This window comes from Apodemus sylvaticus, chromosome 21, assembly GCF_947179515.1.
Source record: "Apodemus sylvaticus chromosome 21, mApoSyl1.1, whole genome shotgun sequence".
Taxonomy (NCBI): Eukaryota; Metazoa; Chordata; class Mammalia; order Rodentia; family Muridae; genus Apodemus; species Apodemus sylvaticus.
In genome coordinates, this window is record NC_067492.1 from 34,882,712 (window position 1) to 34,898,922 (window position 16,211).

Here is a 16,211-nt window from a genome sequence, read left to right on the forward strand (position 1 = left end):
GTGTGAGCCGCTATGTCCGGTTGCCTTCGGCTTTGTAAGAAGAAACGGGTTCTGAAAGTGGGAGGCGTAAACAGTCGCGGGGCGCATGAGCAGTCATTATCATGGCGTCGATGTGGAATGCTCCCACAGCCCCGTGTTTCCAGTGCTTGGTCCGCAGCCTCGAGACTATTTTGAAAGCTGTGGAGCGTTTAGGTGGTGAAGCCTAACTTTAAAAGCAGGTCACTGGAGAGTAGGCCTTTGAGAATTAACAGCCCTGCCGTGGTCTCTGGCTGTCCTTTGCTTCCAGACTGGCTGCCTATTCACACTGGAGAGGTGGGCCTTCCAATGTCCGCCTTTGCTCTGAATAATGACATGGAGACTGATTTATCTATGAATGCCCAGGCCGTAGCCAGACATTGTTTCCCATTAGCTCCTATCTCAATTATCCCGTTTATAATCTAAGTTCTGTTGCAAGGCTGGTTAGCTGCCTCTCCCCAGGTTCATATGTCTGACTTCCTCCGGATCCTGCTGGCTGAATCATTCCCCTACCCCCACCCCACCCCCATCCTCACCCCTACCCCCACTTCCCTCTCTGCCCCGAAGTCCCACCTTATGATTCTGCCTTTTGCTATAGGCTATAGACTTTTTATTTTAACTGAAATACAGAAAGTACATTAAGGCAAGGCCCTCTTCTGGCGTGTCTGAAGATCGCTACAGTGTATTCAAATAAAGAAAATAAATAAATCCTTTTAAAAAAAAAAAGCCAATGGCCAGAGAGATCTGGGTACAAAATTTAAAAAAAAATTAAAAATTAAAAAAAAAATCTTTGTGCCTCAGTCTCTTCTTGTGGACCAGGGCTTCCGTGAAATGCCACACCTGACTTTTAATTTTCCCTTTCCCTCAGAGTATGTGTATAGAGTAAAGAAAAATAAGAACTCGAAGAGTTTGGGAGGTTCCCTAAAGGAACCTTAAATACCTTAATTTATTTTAGACCCAATTGTATTCCAAATGCATCAAATATTTAAATATTGTGAAATCATTAAAATGTTTGGGGAAATGTAGTAAAACGATGCTTCTTGCTGTTTTTGTCTTGTTGGGGACCTCCCTCAGGGCCTCACACTTGCAACTCAGTCACTGCTACCCCTCAGCCACACCCGCAGCCATTTTAAAAGATGCTTTTCAAATATTGAAGTACAGAAGAATTTTTTTCTGAGCTACACAAGGAAATCAAGGAACTTTAAAAATAAAAGTTGGATAAATATTACTAGATATATTACACAAGAAAACCAAAATCAGTACCTTATGCTATAAATCACAAATTAGGACAAATACTGCAACGATCTTTCTTTTTGAAACATTGAGATTAAAAACTGTGTTCTCCCTGAACTTAGAATCTTTCCATTTTAGCTCCTGAAGTATCTGGAGATTGCAGATGTGTATGTACCACCACATCAGCTTGTGGTCCAGCTTTTTGCAATATTTTATTAATCGTCATCTCAGTCGTCATCACCGCGGCCGTCGCCACCGCTGTTGGCTGTGTGTGCGCATGCGTATGAATGCAGGTTCAGAAGGCTACAGCGTTTCTGATGATGTCAGAGGACAACTAAGCTGGCCTTAGTCATGTGGGATGCGGTGACTAAAACCCCTCATTAAATCCCAGAGCAGCTGCCTTTGGTTCCAGGAGTGCCGCCACAGGTGAGGCAGGAGCCACTCCCCGTTTCTGGAAAATGAGAGCTAACCCATCCGGAGCTCTATCTATATTTCAGGCGCCCAAATGCTCCGTGGTGTGAGCTTTACTAGGTGGCACTGGGCTGGAAGAAAAGAGAAAGCACTCTTGAGAAGCCACGGGGTTGCCCACAGGCCCATCTGGTGGAGATTAAAGTCTCCACAGGGGGGTGAAAACCTAAGTTGTCAAGAGTGTGTTCTTCTCAGGAGACAGCCTCATCCCCTCCAGATGTCTTCTCACATCCCCTCCTCCCCGACGTGTCCGCTTTCCGATGTGCACAATGCTACCTCATTTCACCGTCCAGAAGGAAAAAAATAGGAATAAGTTCTCACCTGTGGAAAGGGCTGTGTCCCGGTTGGTCATCTGTCCAAAAGCCTGCCATTTTGGTTGTCTACTCTGAAACGTGAACGTCTTCGAACTTCATTGAGAATGCAAGCTCATAAACATTAACTCAGGAGAACACACTTCAGCTAGCAGAGCAAGGCTTAATTAAGTACCCCGTCTGCCAAGGGCTTTCTCTTTGCCAACTCAATTTGTTTCTCTAGATACTTGGCATCTAATCTTCTGCTGCCTTTCTGTGACACCGGGGTGTCTAATTTTCAGAGGCTTTGTGTGTGTAGCAACAGAGAAGTCCCACGAAGTGAAATCTTACCTTTGAGCTCAATACAAAAAGCAGACGCTGGAGCTGGAAAAGGGTCCCACTCAGACAACGGGGCTTACTTCATCTGTGAGAGGCTGCGTGGTAATCCACACGCAGCAGGAAGGCCTCGGCCGGGAGAAATCATGGTCTACGCTCTGCTCTCCAGGGATGGTCACAGCTGCACAGATGCTTTCTCCCTGAGTCCCTGGATCATCCTGATTTGAGAGTTATTGTAAAAGGGGAGGCTGTCACAGGTAAGGAGGCAAAAAGACACCAGGGAAGAGAAGAAAAACACTGAGAGTCAGTCAGTGAACAAGAGCTCTCTCCTCCCTGCTCCTTTTCACAGTTCCTCTTAAAAACAAGGACCAGAGACTAGTGCTTTGATCTCTCTCTCTCTCTCCCCCCTCCCTTCCTCTATTCCTCCCTCCTTCCCTCTCTTTTAACTATAATCTGTCTGTCTGTCTGTCTGTCTGTCTGTCTGTCTGTCTAATAGCAGCTTCTTTGCTGTGGATTAAGGTAGAGGCCAGGCTGCCCCTTGGAGAAAACTTGAGTGTGGAATAATGCGATGTTGTGGGCAACATCGCCTCCTACCGTCCAAAATGATCATTGCAGCAAGCTCCAGAGCCGGCTCTAACTGCAGAGACCCAGTGAACAGCAGAACCAAGGACTCCCCGAATGAGCGATGTTGTGACAACGTGCTTCTTCCCTCTTCACTGTTTGCCCAGAGCTTTTGTAACAGCTCGAGTAGGATCTGCGTTGTGAGCAGGACTCGTCGCTTACAATATCATTTATTCTTTACCGCTCCATGGACAGTGTTTCCAGCTAATCACCAAGCTTCACACTGGGAACACCGGAGACACCTCCTGAACAGAAGAAACCAGATGCCCAGCCTCATGCCCAACACCTGACTCCCTTGATGACTTTAATATGCAGCTGAGATCACAAATCATGGCCAAAAGCTTGGGGCTCTATATTGGGTTTGTTTTTTGTTTTGCAATAGAGTGTCACTATATAGCTCTGGCTGTCCTGGAATGCCCTCTATGTACACGAGGCTAGCTTTGAACTTGCTAAAATAATCTGTCTTTGCCTCCTCAGTGCCACTACACTCAGGTGAGTGCTATATTCTTGAGTCCTTGATTTTTTTCTTAAGTGACAAAGTACTCCAAAGCAGGCCACATCTCCTCACTTGGGAATACCACAATATTTAGAACAACCATGATAAGACACAGCCAACCAATCAACTTAGAATCAGCTGAATTTCTTGGGTGCAACGGCCTTCAGCTCCTGTCAGGCACTGGAGAAGATACTCCAGCCCAATGGAGTAAGGCTGGAGGAGAGATGCAGGGGGTGGAAAAGCTTCCTCTTCTTCCTAGTCTGTAAATCAGAAAAAATAAGGAGATGGGGTAGTCTCATGACATTTTATACCTCACAGAAATACCTGATATGTCTGTTAAAATCCAACCAGACACTAAGTTATAGCCAAATAGTTTCTTTCTTTCTTTCTTTCTTTCTTTCTTTCTTTCTTTCTTTCTTTCTTTCTTTCTTTCTTTCTTTCTTCCTTCCTTCCTTCCTTCCTTTCTTTCTTCCTTTCTTTCTTTCTTCCTTCCTTTCTTTCTTCCTTTCTTCTTTCTTTCTCTCTCTCTTTCTTTCTTTCTTTCTTTCTTTCTTTCTTTCTCTCTTTCTTTCTTTCTTTCTTTCTTTTTAAAAGATTTGTTTGTTTTGTATTTATGAGTACACTGTTCCTGTAGCTGTCTTCAGACATACCAGAAGAGGGCATTGGATCCTATTACAGGTGGTTGTGAGCCACCATGTGCTTGCTGGGAATTGAACTCAGGACCTTTGGAAGAGCAGCCAGTGCTTTTAACTGCTGAGCCATATCTCTAGCTCCCAAATTGTTTCTCACTCCATAGATTTTCTTGAATTATGCCTTGATTTTTTTTTTAAAAAGTGGCCAATCCTGTTTTAGTTAAATTAGCTTATCTATAATTGGAGTTATAATTTGCTGAGAATTGAGCCTGGGTTCTCTGGAAAAGCAGCCATTACTTTTAATCACTAAATCTAGCCCCCAAGTTTGGGAGTTAAATTTTATTATGGTAAAATATCCACAACATAAAATAGACCATTTCAGCCACTTTTAAAGTGTTTCAAATGCATTCAGTGGCCATCAGCACTATTTAGTATAGACGGTTTTTCATCACCCTGGACCCTTCTCAGTCCTCTCCATGTCTCCGCCCACTTATGTGGAATACCCAGGCTAGACGTGCAGAGAGGGTCGGGAGGACTAGCAGGAGTTGCCAGAGAACTTGGGTTTGAGAAAAACTTGGGTAGTAACTGCTAATAAGTAAGACTCTCTCCCTCTCCCTCTCCCTCTCCCCCTCCCCTCTCCCTCCTTCCCCCTCCTCTCTCCCTCCTTCCCCCTCCTCTCTCCCTCCTTCCCCCTCCCCTCTCCCTCCTTCCCCCTCCTCTCTCCCTCCTTCCCCCCTCTCCCTCCTCACCCTCACTCTCCCCTCTCCCTCCTTCCCCCTTTCTCTCCCCTCTCCCTCCTCCCCCTCCCCTTCTCCCTCCTCCCCCTCTCTCTCCCCTTCTCCCTCCTTCCCCTCCCCTCCTCCCCCTCCCCTCTCCCTCCTTCCCCTTCCTCTCTCCCTCCTTCCCCCTCCCCTCTCCCTCCTCCCCCTTCCTCTCCCCTTCTCCCTCCTTCCCCTCCCCTTCTCCCTCTTCCCCCTCTCCTCTCCCTCCTTCCCCCTCCCCCTCCCCTTCTCCCTCCTTCCCCCTCCCCTTCCCTCTCCCTCCTTTTCCCCTCCCTCCTTCCCCTCCCCTTCCCTCTTCCCCTCCCCCTCCCCCTCATTCTCCTTTGTTTTTGGAGACAGGATCTCCTTGTTCAGTGCAGGCTGGCTTTGAACCTGGGCACTCATCCTCCCTCAGCCTCCTGAGTGCTGGGAACACAAGTGTGGACCACTGCCCTCAGCTAGGACTGTCTTATTTTGTAAAGTGACTTCCAGATCCATCCATGTTGTAGTGTATAGCCAGATGTTTTTCTTTCTAAAAACTTGAATGATGGTCCGTTGCAGGCATAGCCACGGATCCACTGATGGACACTTAGAGCTTTCTCTACTCGTACTCGGAGATAAACCCATCCTTCCTAAAAGACTGTTCAGGGCACGGAATAAACAGGAGTTCCATTCTCCTTACCTTTTCTTTCTTTCCTCCTTTTCTTCCGTGTTTGTTTTGTTTGTTTGTTGTTTTGTTTGTTTATTTTTGAAACAAGATCTCTCTATGTGGCTCTGGCTGTCTGGACCTGGATGTGTAGATCAGGCTGACCTCAAACTCACAGAGAGAGCCACCAGCCACTGCCTACTGAGTGTGGGATAAAGTTATCTCCCACCACGCCCCCCTGGCCTGTTCTCTTTCATAGCCATATTCCTTTTTTCTATCTGGTCGTAAAAGACTTCGGGAAGTGGATAAAAGCCACCGCCTCCGTTGCTTTAGCATGGCCTTATCCCCGGGACTCCCTTTAATGTGTGTGCACACATAGCCAGATAAGGAAGTTGACTCTCACGCCTCACCCGAAGCCCCAAATGGCTATAAGCAACACTGCAGATGCCAAGGGCTCCACCTCCCAAAGCTGCAGGCCAAAAATAAATGACCTCTTACAGGAGACATGGTAAGAGGCCGTCATGAAATGGCTTCCATGTGTAGCTCCAGTGGCAGTGACCCTTACATGACCTTCACAAGACAGGACCTGTTGATCGACCCTCATAGGAGGTGGTGGGAGGCGTCAGTCCCTTAGACTTTTGAGATTCCAGCCCCTCCCTCCCTCTTGTGTTCCCCTCCCCCACATCCTATTCCCGTTCCCTAGCTGTATGTATTTCTGTCTTGCCTCTTACGTGGTCTTGGGAGGTACTTGATACACAGAGGGAAGAAACCATCTGCACTTTCCTTCAGACCATCACCCATGCTGGGGCGGGTCTTCTCAGCCATCCTGTGAGCCGTGTTCCCGTAAGTAGCCTGCACCCGTGGAGATGGAAGCAGGCTCAGGAAACTCAGTTGGCTCAATGAGCTATACTCTTGTGGAATCTGCTCGTTGCTCTGTTTTGGGGGCCTTATCTGGGGTGAAGGGATGTTTGTTCACATACCTTCCGGGGGACGTCACGCAGCAGAGATGGCGAATGGTGACTGAGCAGAGGGTCAACTCAGAAGCTGAGCACTGCTTAGCAGGCACAGAGCCCTGGGACAGCGTTATGCACAACTAAAGCATAAAAATAACCTCTAGTGGAGTTTCTTTGTTAAATTTTGAAAGATAATGACATGGAGTAAAGTTCAGAGCAGATAGATGATTAAGAAAGAACATAAAACTATATGCTTAAGTAGATGTTATATATGTATACAATAATATGAATATATGAATATATATGAATGGTAAAGAACCTAGCTAGGATTTTAGATACTTTTTGTTGTTGTTCTTTTTGTTTTGTTTTGTTTTGTTTTTCGAGACAGGGTTTCTCTGTATAGCCCTGGCTGTCCAGGAACTCACTCTGTAGATCAGGCTGGCCTCGAACTCAGAAATCCACCTGCCTCTGCCTTCCAAGTGCTGGGATTAAGGTGTGTGCCACCACCGCCTGGCAGGTGCTTTTTTATTCACTTTTGTCTGAATTTCAGAAATTTTCTTTTCTTTTTTCCTTTTTTCCCTTTCCTTCCTTCCTTCCTTCCTTCCTTCCTTCCTTCCTTCTCTCTCCCTCTCTCTCTCTCTCTCTTTCTTTCTTTCTTTCTTTCTTTCTTTCTTTCTTTCTTTCTTTCTTTCTTTCTTTCTTTCTTTCTTTCTTTCTTTGAGACATGGTTTCTCTGTGTAGTCCTAGCTGTCTTCCCCTCTGTAGATCAAGTTGACCTCAAACTCAGAGATCTGCCTCCAGAATGCTGGGACTAAAGGCCTGTGCCATCACCACCATCCCCATGAAATTTTCTTTTTTTCACATATGTATTCATGCAGGTGAATGCCTGTATCGTGTGTGTGGTGTGTGTGTGTGTGTGTGTGTGTGTGTGTGGTGTGTCTGTGTGTGTGTCTGTGTGTGTGTGTGTCTGTGTGTGTGTCTGTGTGTGTGTCTGTGTGTGTGTGGCGTGTGTGTGTGTGTGTGGTGTGGTGCGTGTGTGTGTGTGTGTATGTGTGTGTGTGTGTGTGTGTGTATGGAGGCAGAGGACAACCTCTGGTGTCATCTCTGGAATACAGTTCACCTCTGTTGAGATAGCTGCTCATGGACTGGGACTCACCCACTAGGCTAGGCTAGACTGAATGACCAGCGGGCCCCAGATATCCTCCTGTCTCCACCTCCCCAGCCCACATGCCCATGGCACCATGCCCAGCATTTTTGTTTAGGTTATGAAGATCCAACTAAAATCCTCACCTTGCAAGGCAAGCATTTTACCCCAGCTGAGCCATCCCTCACCCTATCCTGAATTTTAGAAAATTTCTAATTGAAAAAAAGAGCACATTGTTTTTTACTATATATGTAATTATGGGCCGGGAGATGGCTCAATGGATAAAAGCGCTGGCTGCAGAAGCCTGATGACTTGGATTTGATCCCCAGAGCCCATGTAAAATGTCACATGTGGGGCCAGAGACATGATCTCGCTGGTAAAGGCACCTGCTCCCAAATGTGAGGTACTGAATTCCACGCCCGGGATACACAGTGTAGGAGAGAACTGTGAGATGGACATCCTAACTTTCTTGTGCATGCAAGACACACCACAACACACAACACACACACACACACACACACACACACGCATGCACACACACCACACACACACACCCTACATACACATGCATGCACTCACACATGTACGCATGCATGCACACACACACACACACACACACACCACACACACCACACACCACACACACACCACACACACACACACACACACACACGCATGCACGCACACATGCATACACACACACACATCACACCACACCATACCCTCACACACATGCATACACACATGCACACATATCACACACACATACCACACCACACCACACCACACACACACCCTATACATGCATGCATGCATACATGCACACACACACCACATACACACCACACACCATACATGCACCACCAGCAGCAACAACAACATGAGAGAAACTGCCTAACAGGATGGAAGACAAGAACTCCAGAGGATCTCTGCACATCATGGTATGTGTGTGTGTGTGTGTGTGTACAGAAATAAAGTAATAAATTAAAAATAATATTCCAAAGCCAATGCCATTGTTATCTTTTGCTGCAAACAACAATGGAATGGAAAGCAGTTGGGGTGGTGGAGACTCCCCCCTTTCTAACCCCAGTCCCGGAGCCTGTGGGGGTGGGGATAGTTCCCTTAGCAAAAAGGCTTAATGTCAGCTTTGATTGATTTGGGTTCCCTGGAAAGGGTCAGGCTTCTTCAAAGGACGTGTAGCTTGCTGTGTGGTTCTCCCGCATATTTCTCTGTAGCTGTTGCGGAGATGAGTACAGTAGTCCCAGATCTATGTTTAACCACGGCTCAGAATGTCTGTCGCCATAGACATGGAGGATGCGGCTGGCTGATGTGACCGTTGTCATTTGCTTCTTGGGCTGGCTAAAAGTGACTTTCTGTTGTTGTTGTTTGTTTTGTTTTTCCAAGACAAGGTTTCTCTGTGTAGCCCTGGTTGTCCTGGAACTCTGCTCTGTAGATCCGCTGGCCTCGAACTCAGGGATCCGCCTGTCTGTCTTCAGAGTACTGGGATTAAAGGTTTGCACCACCACACCCTGCTAAGAGTGACCTTTTAAAACAGAAGCTTAATTGTCTTTTCCTACCAAAACAAGGACCATGTCTAATGAACTCATGTTTTGACAATCATCATTAAAACTTATTTTTCGGAACTGCCCCAGGATGTGTGCTGGGTCTCTTTACACTGTAGATTCCAAAACCATACAAGATTAAAAAAAAAAAATCTTCTGTGCACCCTGCCTTCACTCCAGGAAGGAGGGGGGAATCTCAGCGCATGAGGGTCTCCCCAAAAGGTGGTCCCAGGAAGAGAGTGGCCCAGGGCCTTCTCTGTGACCTCCCTGACATACGCTTCTCCCTCAGTGGATTATCCAACAGAGACAAGAGAATGGGGAAGTGAAAACTATTAATTGTGGGCACACTGCACCCCACCACCTCCCTCACACAGGAATGTCTTATTTTACTTGTCCTCTGGAAAGTGGTCTCTAGTTTTATTTTAATTTTTTCCAGTTTTATTTTTGAGCCAGTGTCCCTGCACTGGTCAGGCTAACGTTGATCCTCCCAAGTTCTGGGATTATGGGTGTGAACTGTCAGACTCAGCTGGAAAATGGTCTCTATAATGAAACTTTTTTAATTTAAAATGCAAGTGCCTTTGCAAGTCACATCTTCCTGATCCTGTCTCCCGCTCCTGCGGTACTGTTTATTACGGATCTTCTGCTGACCTGGTGAGGTGGGGGCGAGCGGCTTCCAACAGTGCTTGTCTTGAATGTCCTGATGGCTGGTAACTTTGTGGGATCTAGCAGTCTTGGCTGGCAGTTAATACTTTCAGCAATGGAAAAATTCCATTCCATGCGCTCTTGGCTTGAAGGAATGCTGATGCTTTTGCCTTTGTAGGTGAGCTGGTGATTTTTTTTAGCCTCCTTCACAGTCTTTCTTTCTTTCTTTCTTTCTTTCTTTCTTTCTTTCTTTCTTTCTTTCTTTCTCTCTCTCTCTCTTTCTTCTTTCTTTCTTTCTTTCTTTCTTTCTTTCTTTCTTTCTTTCTTTCTTTCTTTCTTTCTTTCTTTCTTTCTTTTCTTCCTTCCTTCTTCCTTCCTTTCTCTCTTTTTTGAGATTATAATTACATTTCTCTTTACTTTCTCCAAACCCTCCCATATACCATATAGCCATATACCCAGTCTCCAAATTCATAGTCTCTCTTTTTCACTACTTACATGTATGTATGCATGTATGTATGTATGTACTTATTCCTGTTTTTAAAGATTTATTTATTTATTTATTTATTTATTTATTTATTTATTTAATGTCAGTACACTGTAGCTGTCTTCAGACACCTCAGAAGAGTGTGTCAGATCTCATTATGGATGGCTGTGAGCCACCATGTGGTTGTTGGGATTTGAACTCAGGACCTTCAGAAGAGCAGTCAGTGCTCTTAACAGATAAGCCATCTCTCCAGCCCATACGTACTTATTCCTAAATATAATGCTTAGTCTGTATAATGTTACTTGTATGTTTTTAGGGCTGACCACTAGGCGCTGGGCATCCATTGGTGTGCTCTTCCTGGGGAAAACCACATCTCCCGCTCCCAGCTTTCTCGGAGGCCTACAGGTCTTTGTGTGGAGTTGAGGCTCTGTGAGTTTTCCCCGGTTTAATATGTTCACTGGTGTCCTTGCTCAGCTTTAGTTTGGGTTGTCACATTGATGAGACTTTATGACGTAGCTTCCGATGTTACAAGAAGACACAGTCTCACAGCAAATGTTATGGAGTTTGTGACCCCTGGGAAAAGGCCGTGAACTCAATCCAATTATAATTAAAAGATTTATTGATTAGCTGCTAGAAGGATGAACCATCTCTGAGCCAAATTTGAGGTTGCTATGAAACAGGGGTGGGGTGGGGTGGGGTGGGGTGGGGGGAGGATAATGGGGAAGTACTTTTAAAGGGGAAGAGCTTCAATTTCCCTGCAAGCGAGCAAAAACGGTTACTTTCTGCCAAGTTACAGCAACTCAAAACAATCTTTAGGTTCTAGGTAAGTTTTAAAAACTTACAGAAGTTTTAAAAAGCATTTAGTCCTATCGTAGCAAGTACCTGATCACAACTGTACATTTTTGGATAGGTGTCACTGAGTCAGGGTTACTGGGAACTTACCTTCCAGGGACTAGAGTCAGACAAATGGCTGGTAGGTAACCGGATGAATGACTAGCTTTAAAGGGAACTTTTTTAGCCACAAAACTCTCCCATCTGTCGATTCTCAGTCTTTCTGCTCCTTTTACAATGTTCCCTGTGTCTCAGGTGCAGGAAAGTCTGGCATGTTCCCATTGGGACTGGGCTCTACACCTCTGTATTTTGATTGGTTGTGGTTTTCTCTAGTGGGCTACATCTGCTGCAAAGTTTCCTTAATGAGAGGTGAACGCTACACTTTTTTAAACTTTTAAAACAGTTTTCCATTATTTTTTAAATTATTTATCATGTATATGGGTGTTTTGGCTACATGTCTATGCACCACATGCATGCAGTTCCCACAGATGCCAGAAGAGAGTATTGCATCCTCTGCAGCTGGAGTTGCAGACGGTTATTAGTGGCCTGATACAAAATCTGAAAACCGAACCCAGATGCTCTGCAACGACAAGCATTCTTAACCTCTGAGTCCTCTCTCCAGCCCCCAAATATTGTTTTCATATGCATCCATGTACCTGCTTGGGTTTACATGCACTATATATGTATGGAGCTCTCAGAGGCCGGAAGAGGGTGCCCAGGTCCCCTGGAACTGGAGTGACAGGTAGTTGTGAGTCTTCCGGTAAGGGCCAGGAATGGAACCCAGGACCTCAAGAGCAACAGCTGCTCTTAACCAATGAGCCATCTCTCCGGTCTCTTAAATGTTATTTTTAAAAATTGTTTATATTTATGTCTTTATTGAGTGTGTTCACTGTAGCTGTCTTCAGACACATCAGAAGAAGGTATAAGATCCCGTTACGGATGATTGTGAGTCACCCTGTGATTGCCTGGAATTGAACTCAGGACCTCTGGAAGAGCAGCCAGTGCTCTTAACCGCTGAGCCATCTCTCCAGTCTCTAAAATGTTATTTTTTATTTGACATGTATGACTATTTTGTCTGCATGTATGAGTGGGCTGCATGTCTACGTGGTACATATGGAGGCCATAGAGGGCACTGGGTCCCCTGGAAATGGAGTTGCAGATGATTGTGAGCTGCCACACGGGTACTGGGAACTAAACCCGGGTCCTCTGCAGGTGCTCTGAACCCCTATGCCATCTTGCCCCAGCCCCACTCCCCAGAGGCTTGCTAAGTTGTCCGGACTGACCCTGAACTGTGATCCTCACACTCCAGCTTCACCAGGCATAGTGTGTGTGTTTTACATTCGTCTTTACTATGGGAAGCCGTATTTGATTCATTCATCCAGAACTGGGTTAACTTGTAGCAGTTACTCAATTAACATGTGTTAAAGGAAAGAAGATGTGGATGCTTGGGGACGCCTGTGCCCAGCTCAACACCCCCCCCTTTTATCCCCCAGTAGACTCTCCTGAAAATTTCCCTCTCTGGTTCCTTCTCTGTCCCTTCCTGTGTTCTTGACCACACACACACAGCCCTTTCTTCAGGACTATCCTGTTTCAACATGAGACACACATGCACAGTTCCGATGATGTCTGCTATTTGCACTCAGACTTAAGTGATGAGACCTGGGTGCTGATCCTAGATTTCAACCTTCCTGTGCCTCAGTTTCCTCATATGTAAAATGGAAATAATACCACCTATGCCTTTGAGTGGTATTATTGTGACAGTTAAATGATGAAGGTATTTTTGCATATTGATTATTAGTGGCAGCTATTTTTAGATGGTGATGATGGAATCTGAGTCTTAAAGACTTGACTTTAATACATGGAATTACCAAAGGACAAGGCCAAAGAATAGTCCAGAGGGGAAGAAATGTGAGGCCATGTTGGGCATTTCTGGCTTGGTAATCTGTGGCAAGGTGGATGACTAGGGAAGAGAGTGCTGGGGTGACTGGTATGAGCAGGTTAGCACTTGCTGATGTCAGGGGGCTTGGTGACCCTGCTGGGTTACTTCGTGACTGTGGGTGGGGAGGGAAGTCCTAGGCCATGATGCCCGGGGCAGATGCCTGGCAGCAGGAAGGAGGGTGACTGAAGGAGACAGGGCACAGCAGAGGCAGGGCATAGCACGGGGCCCCAACCTGCAGAAAGTCTTGGGGTCTCGGAGCAGAGGTAGGCGTGGCAGGCTAGGAGGCAGGGGTGGAGGCCTGCAGTGCCTGGCTGAGAGGAGCTATAATCCAATACTCCTCTTGCTTTTCCCCAACTGTCAGTTGAGGTACAGGTACCCCTAATTCCCTGTCATCCCTGTTGGGCTCAGCAAGGTGAGGTAGGCATCCTAACAGGCCTGTTCTGTCATCGAGGCACAACATCTCAGCAAGCAGGTCCAACGGGCGTACCACATGCAGACGTCTACGCTGCTTTATTTAGCAAGGAGGGACCCATGGAGGGACCTGTGGCATCTCAACTGCTCTTCCTTCCCTAAAATAGCTCCTGTCTTTTCTTAAAGGGAGGCAGATGTGTCTGAGAGTGGATGTGGGGATACGTGTAAGCAGATGTGCCTGTGGAGGCCTGAGGTGTTGGGTGCCTCTGGAGCTGGGGTCCTGGGGTTCTGAGCTGCCTGATATGAGGGTGCTGGGGACTGGAGTCGGGTCCCCCAGAAGATCTTAACTGCTGAGCCATCTCTCCAGCCCGGCTCTTTGTTTTTTTCATACATACTTATTGGTCAATCAACGCTAAAAACAAAATCATGGATTTTCTGAAACATAAACTAAAATCTTCACTACCAAATTTTTTTTATACTAGGATGTTATTAAAATTATCTGGGCTGCTTTGAACACTAAAGAGAGGCTGGCAGGATGACAGCTTGTGTCCCATAAATGTCCCTTACTATAAAAAAAAAGCAGCACAAACTTATTAAAGGAAAAGTACAAAATTGAATTAAACCAAAAATAAAGAGAGGCCTTTCTTCATCCCGCCACCCCCACATCCCTAACTCGCTGCCATGGGAGGTGTAGCTATGTATAGCCCGTCAGACATTTTCTAAAGTGATCTATTCATAATGTGTTTAGGAGGGAAAAAAAAAATCAGTTCTACTTTCTACTTCCTGTTTCTGAGCTTGCTTGTCTCCACGGTGGATGGTCTTTCGGAGGTCCAGGTGTTGAGCTGCAGCCTGTTCTGTGGCTGCAGAGTCCCTCTCTGTGTGACATTCTGCAAGGTCCCTACAGGGTCTTCAAAGCTATCTTCTTTGATATGAAAGGTTTAGCCTCAAAGCCAGCAACTTAATTAGCCAAGGGATCCTTTGGGGTGTGGGGCTGGTAGCAGTTTTTGTCCTTTGTAAAGCACCAGCTGGTGGTGGCTGAATGTCATGAGCCTCTCACTTAAGGGAACTCTAAACCCCCTCTAGGGACACCGAGGTTCCAAGCTGAACTGAATAATGGCCAGTCCCGGAGACCTGGGGAAACAGAGGAGGCGCTAGGGAGGACGGCTCACAGCCCCGGGAGAACACGGTTAGGCATCTTTTCATTTCCTTCAGGGCTTTGGTTGTTACCATTGAGAAATACAACACAAGTTGGTTTATGTCTGGGAAGAACTCTGCCTAGGAAGACAGACTGCCGGTATAGACTTGGGATAGTGTCTCTCCAGAGAGACAATGCCATCACATGGGACATGGAAATCCCACTAAGATTTGCGGGACCATATTTGCCACAGAATTGTTGGTCCATATTTTTAAAATTGGTAACAATTCAAAGGTCCACGGACGAGTGTTTTTGCTTTACTTGTGACACATTCTACAGAAGCTCTGGTGGTGCTGCTGTTTGGGTAGATTGTGGACCTTTTGGAGGCCGGGCCTCTCCGGAGGCAGTAGATGGATGGAAGAGGCAGCTGTGGGGTACAGCCTGGCCCTGCTTCCCTCTGAAGCTCTGTGATTACTCATTGCCCACGTGACAGAACCAGAGCCCCCTGCTCCGCTGTGCAGCCCTGAGCCATTTCAACTTCACAGCCATGTTGGACCCCCTTGATCCACACGCCAGAATCCTTCCTCCCTCAAGAAACTTTTTTCAGGTTTTCCATCACAGCGACAAGAAGTAACAAATGCAGCAAGAGAATGGATGGAGGCTCTCTTACAGGACGGAATACATGGGTACACTGAAAAGGAGCAGACAAGCCAGGCAGTGGTGGCGCGTGCCTTTAATCTCAGCACTTGGGAGGCAACTCAGATCTCTGAGTTCGAGGCCAGCCTGGTCTACAGAGTGAGTTCCAGGACAGCCAGGGCTATACAGAGAAACCCTGCCTCAAAAACCAGAAAAGGAAGGAAGGAAGAAAGGAAAAGGAAGAAAGAAAAAGAAAGAAAAAGAAAGAAAGAAAGAAAGAAAGAAAGAAAGAAAGAAAGAAAGAAAGAAAGAAAGAAAGAAAGAAAGAAAGAAAGAAAGAAAGAAAAGGAGCAGTATATTAGTGATGACTTCAGAGCAGTGAGAAGGGAAAGGATTTCCTGAGAACTTCACCACCTTCATCTGTAATCTCTCTCTCACTCTCTCTCTCTCTCTCTCTGTGTGTGTGTGTGATTCCTTTCATCTCTTGTTTTTTCCCCCTCAGCTTAAAGGTGACAAAATGTACATGTATATATATATATATATATGCATACACATACACTATATACATACATACATATGTTTTTTAGTGTGTGTCTTAGTTACTGTTCTATTGCTATGAGGAGACACTATAACCAATGCAACTTATAAAACAAAGCATTTCGTTGGGGGCCCTTACAGTTTCAGAGTGTTAGTCTGTTATTAGCATGGTAGGACGCATGGACATAGAAGCAGTAGCCGAGAACTCACACCTGATCCACAAATTGCAGGCAGAGGGAGAGGGAGAGGGAGGGGGAGGGGAAGGGGAGGGAGAGGGAGTGAGGAGGGGAAGGGGAGGGAGTGAGAGGGGAAGGGGGAGCGGGGAGGGGAGGGAGAGGGAGAAGGGGAGGGGGAAGGAGAAAAGGGGGAGAAGGTGAGGGAGAAGGGGAGGAGAAGGGGAGGAGAAGGGGAGGGGGAGGGGAGGGAAGGGGAGGGGAAG